At 41.0% G+C, this 10,904-nt stretch overlaps 1 protein-coding gene across 1 annotated transcript in view; it reads right to left on the reverse strand.

Moving 5' to 3' along the window:
- Positions 1-9,226, reverse strand: part of RASGEF1B (RasGEF domain family member 1B) — a 632,901-nt gene extending 623,675 nt beyond the window's left edge. The window contains exon 1 of the mRNA XM_078068829.1: positions 9,095-9,226. The gene's annotated coding sequence lies outside the window, so the exon portion shown is untranslated. The remainder of the gene's footprint in view (positions 1-9,094) is intronic.
- Positions 9,227-10,904: the final 1,678 nt, after the last annotated feature.

The raw sequence follows: 10,904 nt of genomic DNA on the forward strand, positions 1-10,904 counted from the left end.
ACATGACTGGGAGCTTACGTGATGTTTCATCACTTAAGTCCATGCTGCTCGGAGATTAACATCACTTTTGTGACATAGCATGCCACATAAAATGGGGACTAATGGCTTTTAGCCAAACTGCAGAACCCTGGCACCCCCTCTTTGGTATTCTGATCTTGTCGACCTGACGGGGAGCCCAGGAATCTAGACCAAAACAAGCACCTCAGCTTATTCTAATACAGGTCAAAGGCCCACATTGTGAGAAACAACTAGTAGAGAGGCTGAAATGATGTCCTGACCTGCAGACATATTTTCAACTAATCACTCCTTCAAGCAAAAACACCATAAATCCAGTAGCATGGAAATTCTGCTGTGGTCTTATTCTAGCACTGGTGGTTTTACCTGTGATATAAATACTCTGAAGCGTAGTATTCGTCTTTAGCCTCTCAAACTATTCATAAGAAGTCATAAATACTGTATGCAAATTCTGATCCACAAATGACCAAAGAAACACAGTACTTTACGCGTGATTGACAGCACTGAGGGAGATTAAGCTTTGTACCATAACACCGAACACCATATATTTTCTGATTTTGGTTCATAACCCAGCATTTTGAGCTTGCACTTTATTTCAGCAGCAATAATGTTACAAGATTTATGCACCAAGGCCATATGCCTTGCATAATGCAAGTACTTGATTTACAACTGATTTTAAAGCTGGTGATGCCCAACTTAATGAATGAACCACTTTACTTGTCATCTCTTTAATTTCAATCCTCCTTTTGAGCCCAAATTTATTTTGTAATTCTACAGGTTTTTCTCTACCTTTTTCTCTTTGCGTGCCACTACTTTTGAAAGGTCATTTGGGACATAAAATATATGTCTGCCAAAACTAAAGGGAAGAGGCGGAGGAAGAAGCAGAATGAGAAATAAAAAGGAAAGTGAATGAGAGAGAAGAATGGAAAAGAAAAAGGAAGAGGAAGATGTCTTCTGATCAGTCCCTTCCATGCAAAATCTGCTATCGTTTTTGTGCATTCCTGCAATGCTCAATGACATCTTGTCTCATCGACCACCTTCACCTTTCCCTTCCCCTTGCCCAATGACATGAAGTCCACAGTCTTTCCCAGCTCCAGTGATCTAGCTTGTGTGAGCCCATGAGGCTCTCAGACAGCCAACAAAGACTCAAAACAAACCTGGTGCCCAGGCCTCTGCCTCTTTCTTAGAGAGAAGACCACGAAGGTGACATGCCCGTTTTCCAGATGCCCCAGCTATTGTCACCGAGGTTCTGTCCAGCTACATGTGGTCCACACACTGCTTAGGTTGGGTCACCCAGCTGGTGTTCTGAATAGTAGGTCAACCTCTTTCCCAGTGAAACTGATCTGGTACTCAACCAAATTTTATGAGCATTGACTAAGTGCAGCTACTACGTGCAACGCTGGAATGCAGAGTTTAATAGGATTTGGAGTTCACACCAGAATAGGAGGGACAGACATAAAAACAGACAGACAGCCTTGCTGTAAAAAACTGTGGAAGATTTCCTCAAGGAGAAGACAGCAATGTGCAGTCTCGAAGTATGAGCAGGAGTTAGCCAATCGAAATAGTAGGAGCAACGATCATATTTCAAGACAAGGAAGAGGCATGATCAAAGGTATGGCGGTGGGAAATATTTGGCATGGGGATATACAATCAGTTCGGCATGACTGGAATATAAAGTATGAAGCCTGGAGAGGTGCCCTATGAAGCCAAAAGCCAGAGGCCAGGATGGGGAGAGCTTGAATGTCCATGGAGGTGCTTGAACTTATTTTATGAGCAGTGAGGAACTGCCAATGAGTTTTTTCTAAGAAGGAAAGGCCAGATTTGCATTTTAGGAACACCTGCACTGATGCTCATGCAAATCGTGCATGTGAGGTGGGGTACGGCAGTGGCTATGGAGCAAGATTAAGGGTATCAAGGCCAGCTAGGAGACTTCCATAATAATCCAACCCAGAACTGATGAGATTCCAAATATGGACAGGAGAAGCCAGCATAAAGAGGAAGGCATGGATTGGAACGATCCCATAAAAGGTTAAGTCAATTGTGTGTGTCAGGTAAGGAGAATTCAAGATTTCCAGATTCCAACTCATGTGATTCAGCAGATTTACTGGAACAGGGAAGAAGGGGGAGAAACTTGTTTGGGAATATCAGGAGTTATTTATGAATTCATCATGAATTCCAAATCTTTTTACACAAGCCATTCAATCTCCACAAATTTTGGAGACATTTAAATGCTAAGGGCTGTATCATAGGAAAATCTATGTTCCCTAAGGGTTTGTTCACGGAAGTTTTACCACCTGGAATTCAATTAGTAGCTTCCTGACCCCGTTAGGGTGACTGTCCACACACAGGTAAGGTGTGTTCTGCTTTCGACACTTAGTTCATCACCATGCTCGTTGGATGCTTCCCAGCGATGTTTCCCCATGGCACCTGTCCACGTTCACCCATTCGGTGTTGCTTGGGTTGAAGATCAGCTGCTGTGTGATTGCTGATTTAAACAAGCATCAAGAACAGGGAGGACCAGAGGCCCTGCCATCTTGTCGAGAGAGATCCTGAGTGCTCTGTCTGTAGGATTTTATTTCATATATCAAAAGATCAAATCTAAGAATTTGTCGACAGACATTAATTCTGGGTAATAGCTACATGGCCGTTTGTTATTTTATTTCTGATTTTTTCTTTTTCTTTCAAATCCTCAGATTTAATTTCCATAAAATTAGTTCATAAATGTCTTTCATCTCCTTATTCTCACCAGTCATCCCTCCCTTTTTCCCAAACACAAAACCTGAGGAATTTTCTTCTCCCATTAATAATGACTGTGAATTTGATGGATGTGAAAGGAAGGGGGGAAAAATTAATAAATAAGATACATCTTTTCCAAATTTAAGTCTTACTGAAATGCTGCAAAATTACCAGAAATATGTGTGCTGGCAGGGCACCTGGCTGGCTCAGGTCATGATCCCAGGGTCCTGGGATCGAGGCCTGCATCGGGCTCCCTGCTCAGCAGGGACCCTGCTTCTCCCTCTGCTGCGCCCCCTGCTTGTTCGCTCTCTCTCTCTCTCTCTCTGTCAAATAAATAAATAAAATCTTTTTAAAAAAAGGCATTAGATCTACATTTTGAGAGTATGGCTGCTTGTTAGAGATATACTGCCAAGGGTTCCACTAATTGGGACCACAAACAGGAAGAAGAGAGAGAAAAAAGAGCATCCTGAACATCTTAGAACGTTGACTGTCAAATGAAATTGGCAATAATGATGTTGAGTTTGTTCTAAGTTCTCTGGAGTTGGTGTCAGTGCCCAGATAGGCTTCAACTTAATTCAGAGGCAAGGTACTCTCTTTCTACTCCCTTTTATCAATATTTGTCTCTACACTGTCAACTCACTTCCCTATGGAATCAGGGTCACCAATAATAAAACAGACCTTCCTGTACATCTTTCCAAAAATAGCATTTAAAAATAGTGTAATTTTCACATATATGTACCGAGATGTTCATGAAAATTCACAACAGCCAAAAAGGATATTGTCTAAACTTTCAACAATAAAGGAATTTTTAATGAAGTACAGCATATCCATACGATGCCATGAATATTATTACTAAAAGTTATACAGTGAAAAAATACTTGTTAGTGTAGGACAATTATACAATCTTTTAAGCCAATGAGTGGGCTGTATGTAAAATAATATCTATGTTATAATCCCTTGCACTACAAGGTTTATAGTGCTGTGTTTTTCTTCACTTTCCAAGTTTTCTGCTTTGAAGATATATTTGCTTTTGTCATTAAAAAGAGTATCACTTTTTTTTAATTTTATTATTTTTTTAAGATTTTATTTATTTATTTCAGAGAGAGCGAGAACAAATGGGGGAAAGGGGCAGAGGGAGAGGGAGAAGCAGACTCCCCGCTGAGCAGGGAGCCCAATGTGGAGCTCGATCCCAGGTCCCTGGGATCATGGCCTGAGCCGAAGGCAGACACATAACCATCTGAACCACCCAGACGCCTTGGAGTACCATTCTTTTAAGTGGCTATATTCAGGAACATAGAGTACACAGTTTGAGAATGGATTACAGCATGAAATGAAAGTGTTCCACCTCCTTCCTAGTGGCAGTTAAGCCTTTCATTAGAGGTAGGGGTGACAGTGGTACTCTCAGACAAATACCTCACTCTGGTATAGCTCTGAGACCACGCCTGGGTCCTGAGTGATTAAAGGTGCCTAATCATTCCCAAGAAATACCTCCACAGAGCCCAAGGCTGGAAATGGAAAAAAGATTGGAGATGGGAAAAAATGGCTCACCTAAATTGCCAAACTGCATCACTCACCTGGGGAGTCTGCACCATATATGATGTATCCTGCAATATTACACTGTGGGAGAAACATTCCCATCTTCTTCTCAAAGAGGATAAAACAAAGGTTGATGTCAATGTGAAAGGCGGACCTGTCTTGCAATGACTTGGTTTATTGAATGAAAATGTTACTAGGTTTAAAAGGTCTTCCACTTTAACAAAGCGAGCAGCCATCCAAGAAGAATGAAGTATGTGAGAAACTTACAAGATGGGAAAGGCTTCTCTGCATTCTGGGAGCCCATCCTGTCTTTTTTGGCAAAGGTCAAGAAAATCTTTCTTGATAAGCAGCAAGAAGATGCAGTCACCCTAAAGCACAAAGGGAAGTCACCAAGAACCCAGGTGGGTGGAGAGGTCTGACCAGGTATTCTGAGCTGAGCCACCAGCTTTTCTTGGCCTCCAGGCTAGTCACTCCTTCCATACCACCCTCCCACCCCCCCCACCCCCCGTCCCAGCAAGAGGGACCTCAGGTAAGAACTCTGGATTCTGTGGCAGATGGGCCCCATCCAAGAATTAAGGAATGCGTTTAATGGCATGTTATAAAAGAAATGCCACCTCACACCCATAGGATGGTTACCATTTAAAAAAACAAACAAACAAAAAACAAACAGGGGCACCTGGGTGGCTTAGTCGGTTAAGTGTCTGACTCCTGGTTTCAGTTCAGGTCATGGTCTCAAGGTTGTGGGATCGAGATCCTGCATCAGGCTGTGCTCAGTGCAGAATCTGCTTCTGATTCTCTCTCCCTCTCCCTCTCAATCACTCTCTCTCTTTATGGGGCACCTGGGTGGCTCAGTCGTTAAGCGTCTGCCTTCGGCTCCGGTCGTGATCCCAGGGTCCTGGGATGGAGCCCCGCATCGGGCTCCCTGCTCCTTGGGAAGCCTGCTTCTCCCTCTCCTACTCCCCCTGCTTGTGTTCCCTCTATTACTGTGTCTCTCTCTGTCAAATAAATAAATAAAATCTTTAAAAAAAATCACTCTGTTTCAAATAAATAAATAAAATCTTAAATAAATAAATATTTTTAAAAATTAAAAAAATAACAAATATTGGTGAGGATATAAAGTGCACCTTTGTGCATTGCTGGTGGGAATGTAAAATGATGCAGCCACTAGGAAAATAGTACGACAGTTCCTCAAAAAATTAAAAATAGAACTACATATGATCCAGCAATTCCACTTTTGGGTATGTACCCAAAGAATTGAAGCAGACTCACAAACAGATATTAGTACACCTGTGTTCATAGCAGCATTATTCATGATAGCCAAAAGTGGAAGCAACTTCAGTGTCCACCAACAAACAAATGAATAAACATGATACGGTATAGACATAATGGAATGTTATTCAGCCTTAAAAAGTAATGAAATTCAGACATAGGTTTAATGACACTATGCTAAGTGAAATAAGCCAATCACAAAAAGACAAATACAGCACCATTCCACTTACATTAGGTAACTAGAGTAGTCAAACTCATAGAGACAGAAAGTAGAAGAGAGGTTACCGGGGGCTGCAGAAGCAGGGAGTGGGGAGTTATGGTTTAATGGGTACAGAGTTTCAGCTTACGAAGATGAAAAAAATTCTGGAGATTGGTTTCACAATAATGTAAATGTACTTAATGCCACTGAATTGTATACTTAGAAATGGTTAGGATGGTAAATTTTATGTTATATATATTTGACTACAATTTTTTAGAAATGATTCTTTCATTTAAAAAAAAGAAAGAGGGTTCCTTGGTGGCTCAGTCGGTTAAGCGTCTGCCTTTGGCTGAGGTCATGATCCCAGGGTCCTGGGATGGAACCCTGCATGGGGCTCCCTGCAGCAGGGAGTCTGCTTCTCCCTCTGCCCCTCCCCCCACTCATTCTCTCAATCTCTCTCTCTCTCACTCTCTCAAATACATAAATAAAATCTTAGAAAGCAAGCAAGCAAGCAAGAAAGAAAGAAAAAGAAAGAAGGAAGAGAAAAGAAAAGGAAAGAAGAAAGAAAGAAAGAAAAGAAAGAAAGAAAAAGAAAGAAAGAGAAAAAGAAAGAAAGAAAGAAAAAAAGAAAGGAAGGAAGGAAGGAAAGAAAGAAAGAAAAAGAAAAGAAAAAGAAAGAAAGAGAGGAAAGGAAAGAAAAGAAAGAAAAGAAAAGAAAGAAAGAAAAGAAAGAAAAGAAAAGAAAGAAAAGAAAGGAAAGAAAAGGAAGAAAGAGAAAGAAAAGAAAAGAAAAGAAAGAGAAAGGAAAGGGAAGGAAGGAAGGAAGGAAGGAAGGAAGGAAGGAAGGAAGGAAGGAAGGAAGGAAGGAAGGAAGGAAGGAAGGAAGGAAGGAAGGAAGGAAGGAAGGAAGGAAGGAAGGAAGGAAGGAAGGAAGGAAGGAAGGAAGGAAGGAAGGAAGGAAGGAAGGAAGGAAGGAAGGAAGGAAGGAAGGAAGGAAGGAAGGAAGGAAGGAAGGAAGGAAGGAAGGAAGGAAGGAAGGAAGGAAGGAAGGAAGGAAGGAAGGAAGGAAGGAAGGAAGGAAGGAAGGAAGGAAGGAAGGAAGGAAGGAAGGAAGGGAAAAGAAAAGCCACCGGATGCAGAGTGGAGTAAGTTTTGCCGCATTCCCTAACCGTTGCCTGGAGTCTGTGGGTCGGAGGCAGCACCGCCTGAGCCCCCAGGGAGCCTGCGCAAATCAGCAGGAAGCTTGCCCCGTCCACAGCAGCTGCAGCGAGGCAGGGCGGCCTAGTGATGAAGATCACCGCGGATCAAGCCAGACGGTCAGGGTTATCCCAGCTCCACCGCCCTGCTACGCTGCCCTGAGCAAGTTACTCAGCTACAGCTGAATTCTAATTGTAAAACCAGGTCGGACTGCTGTGAGGATTAAGTAAAGACAACACATGAAGTACCGATAATGTGTTCTTGCTTGTGCCATGAGACGGGGAGGGGGGACGATATGTATTTATATTTTCTAACTTATGCATAAGAACCTCAGGGAGGATATATAATAAACGGAAAACCGTTATTTATTTCTTTGGTGGTAACCCAGTGGAGGGGAAAGGGGGAATTTTTACTAAGCATCTCTTTTAATTTTTGCATCGTGAACTATGCAGCTATATCACCTATTAAAAAATTAACTAAAGGGGCGCCTAGGCGACGCAGTTGGTTGAGCGTCGGACTCAGTTTCAGCTCAGGTGGTGATCTCAGGGTCGTGAGGTCGAGCCCAACATCGGGCTCCCCTTTCAGTGTGGAGTCTGCTTGGGATTCTCTCTCCCTCTCCCTCTGCCCCTCTTGCTCATGTTCTCTCGCTCTCTAAAATAAATAAATAAATCTTTGGAAAAAAATTAACTAAAATATCAAAGACAAGGTACAATAGAGTATGCATCATATAATGTATATTAATTATGATGATGATAACTATCATTAGAACCATTACCCTTACATCTAAGCCAAACAGCACTGCTAGGTTCATCTAATCAAAAGTCAAACCCGTAGGAGAAACCCTGAAATCCTTCCAGAATCTTTTAGATTCACGACTCTCCGCGGCTGGTCCAGAACCCCCAAGACAAGCTTCCAGATCTGAAATTTTATAATGCTGAGGCATGATCCTGTTATTCTCACAGCTGAAATCTAAGCAAGACAATACTCGTGCCAACCACTACAATAAAAACGCACAAGCAGGACAAGTGGATAAGGGGAAAGACAGGGAAAGAAGGGGGAAGTAAAGGGAGTGAGCTGCGGTGAAAGGAAAGAGCAGGACCATTTTTGCTCACCTAACTCCGCCCGTCACCCTTCCCCCCCATTGCTCCTGGCTGAACACCCGTCCAATCCAGGTTTGCCAGCCAACAACCTAGACCCCTACAGACTTAGATTAAACAGCCTCCACCGAATAAGCAAAATCATGACACCAGACCCCAGAGGCAGGATATCCCCCAGCAATGGGTATCCTGCTTCCCCAGCTGCCTGGCTTCTCAAGGGTAAAAGAGCAGCCTCCCCTAAACAGTGGGGGCATACTGGATTGTCCTCTGGGGTGGGCCAGCTCGGTCACACCCCACCAGCTCATCATGGAAGAACCTGACCGCCTGATTAAAGGCGTTCCTTCCACGCCCTTGCTCTCAAGATCTTGCCAGCATCCATTATCGGGTCTCAGTGTCGCCTCCAGCACAAAAAGACACAAGAGTTACTAAACAGCATCACAGTCATAACCCAGAGGGCAACACGAGGCAGACAGCTGCTTGCGGCATATTTTCGTGTACAACACAGACTGCCTTGTTGGGCAATAAGTTATTTAAGCGAATCTGCATTTTTATATCTTACTCTGTGCAGAAACAATTGGTTCCACTTGGGTGCACAAGAAGATAGAGAAAAGAAGAAACACATCATGATGTGAGTACCGGGAGCATTCAGATCATCAAGGTTTGATCAACAGACACACTGTAGTAGGTGCAACCTTCTTCCCTCGCTGCCAAGTTGTTGCTCATGGTGTTTTTAGTCCAGAGACCATGCTAACCTATTATTAATTCACAAAGATTTACTTAATTATGGAGGATCAAGCCTTTCAAAAAATAATTAATTACAAAAGCTACTTAATATTCAGAGGTGTCATGCAAGCAGATAACTGGCATTCTCTGTTGGTGGTTTAATTAGACAAGAAGATGCAGAAAGCTGTCACTTGAGGGTGGGTGGCTGCAGGGGAGGAAAGCCCTGGTAGGCACTACCAGTGGACCATCTGTACCATCTGTGCCAGACACAAAAGCACGACTCTTCAGCTGGTCCCCCTTAGAGAAAGCCCCCCATTTTTACCATCTCATCCATTGGCAATTTCTTTCCGCAGTGCGGATAGCTGGAAGGCAGACGATATTCATGAACTGTACTTTCAAATTTGATGTTTCATAGATGTGGAAGCTTGGGAAAAACAATTAACCACACTTGGTGCCTCAGTTTCTCCATCTGAAAAATACAATTCATAAATGTCATCCATCCATCTGCCTCCCAGATCAACAGCTGTTCAACATTTTCTTTACAAATGGCCAGGAACATGCCAAGTAACAAAACTGGCCCCATGTTACACATTTTGATATAAATATGCTGGCAAGAAACAGAAAATCTTCTTAATTTTACTGAACAATTGATTCCTGATTATTTCAGAGTTGGTTTGTCAAGTTGTGATTTTCTCTGCCACTGCCCCTCCTCGTGTTTTTTAAAAATCATCCTTGACCATCTGCTCACCAGATAATTCTCTTTTCTTTAGTATCTTTATTAGACGGTGAGTAATAAAAATACCAACAATCACTACTACAGTTCATTGTATATTCACATTTAGTCTTACCATCTCAGTGAGATAGGTGTTATGGTAATTATTATTTCTATTTCATGGATGAAGTTTAGAGTTTAGGGTGACGCCACCAGGGCCCCAAAATTAAGTAGCCAAATTAGGATTAAAACTCAGGTCAATTTGATTCCAAGTCACATAAGATTGCTTTTGCCATTCTGTCATAGAGGACAAGAAAGATACATAAACACACACACAGAATGGTCAGAATTTCTACTGTTTGGAAATCATTATACAATATGGGAACAACAGAAATCACTTGATAAAATAAAATGCATTCGAAATGCAATGTGTTATCTTGAACTGGCTCCCAGAACAGAAAAAGAACATTTGTGGAAAAGCTGGTGAAATCTGAATAAAATCTGAGTTGGGTTAAAAAGAAAATCATTTCTAAGGAATTCTTGCCATCTGTGGCCAAAACTGTAAATTCTATCACCATTACTAAGGTCAAAAGTTGATCATTGTTTACAAGTAATTTAAACCATTTTTTAGTATCTGTTTTGAGATTTATTTCATATAATATCTAACCCATAAACCTTTCCTCAAGGGTCTTTCTGGAAAAAAAAAAATGAGTTTTTTATATTCATGATTTTCCTTACCCATGTTGCACAGACAATTGAAGGTCAATTAAGTAACATAAAACCAAATGGTACATCAAAAGAGCTTCCATATTTGGGAAAGGAAATAAAAATATTAATACTGACCTTTAATTTATCAAAGCATAGGATCTCTAAATTTCTTTCTTTAAACAAGTTTGCCACAAAAAATAATAAATAAATAAACAAGTTTGTTGAATATATTAATAGACTTATTTCATATTATTGAATCAATGTTTTAAGTAAAATTAGATTTTGTTAATAATTTTTAGTATGTCAGTTAATTTCCAGGAAAAACATACTTGTAACAATATAGGTTCAAAACTGCATAAAAGGACAAAAAAATGCACTTATGAGAAACTAAAGAAACATTAAAATTTTATAATTTAATTAAAGAATTTTTGATAGATAAGTAAGCTTTTTTTCCTTCACTCTATTTTTGGCTTGTGTACAGTTTTAGTGTAGCTATATAATGTAGAATTTTATGTGATTCCCAGTTTCACTGTATTCTTGAATAAGCATTTTGAATTTTGTTTTGATAATGGAGTTAAATCTAAATGAACTGTAAAACAAAAGCTAGAGAGAACTATTTAATGTTTCAGAAATAGAATGCACCCAAATATCAATTTTCTTCCTGACACAAACCCTGACAAAGTGCCATGCTAACAACACAAAAACTAGTAAC

Source organism: Halichoerus grypus, chromosome 3 (genome assembly GCF_964656455.1).
Source record: "Halichoerus grypus chromosome 3, mHalGry1.hap1.1, whole genome shotgun sequence".
NCBI classification, from domain to species: Eukaryota; Metazoa; Chordata; class Mammalia; order Carnivora; family Phocidae; genus Halichoerus; species Halichoerus grypus.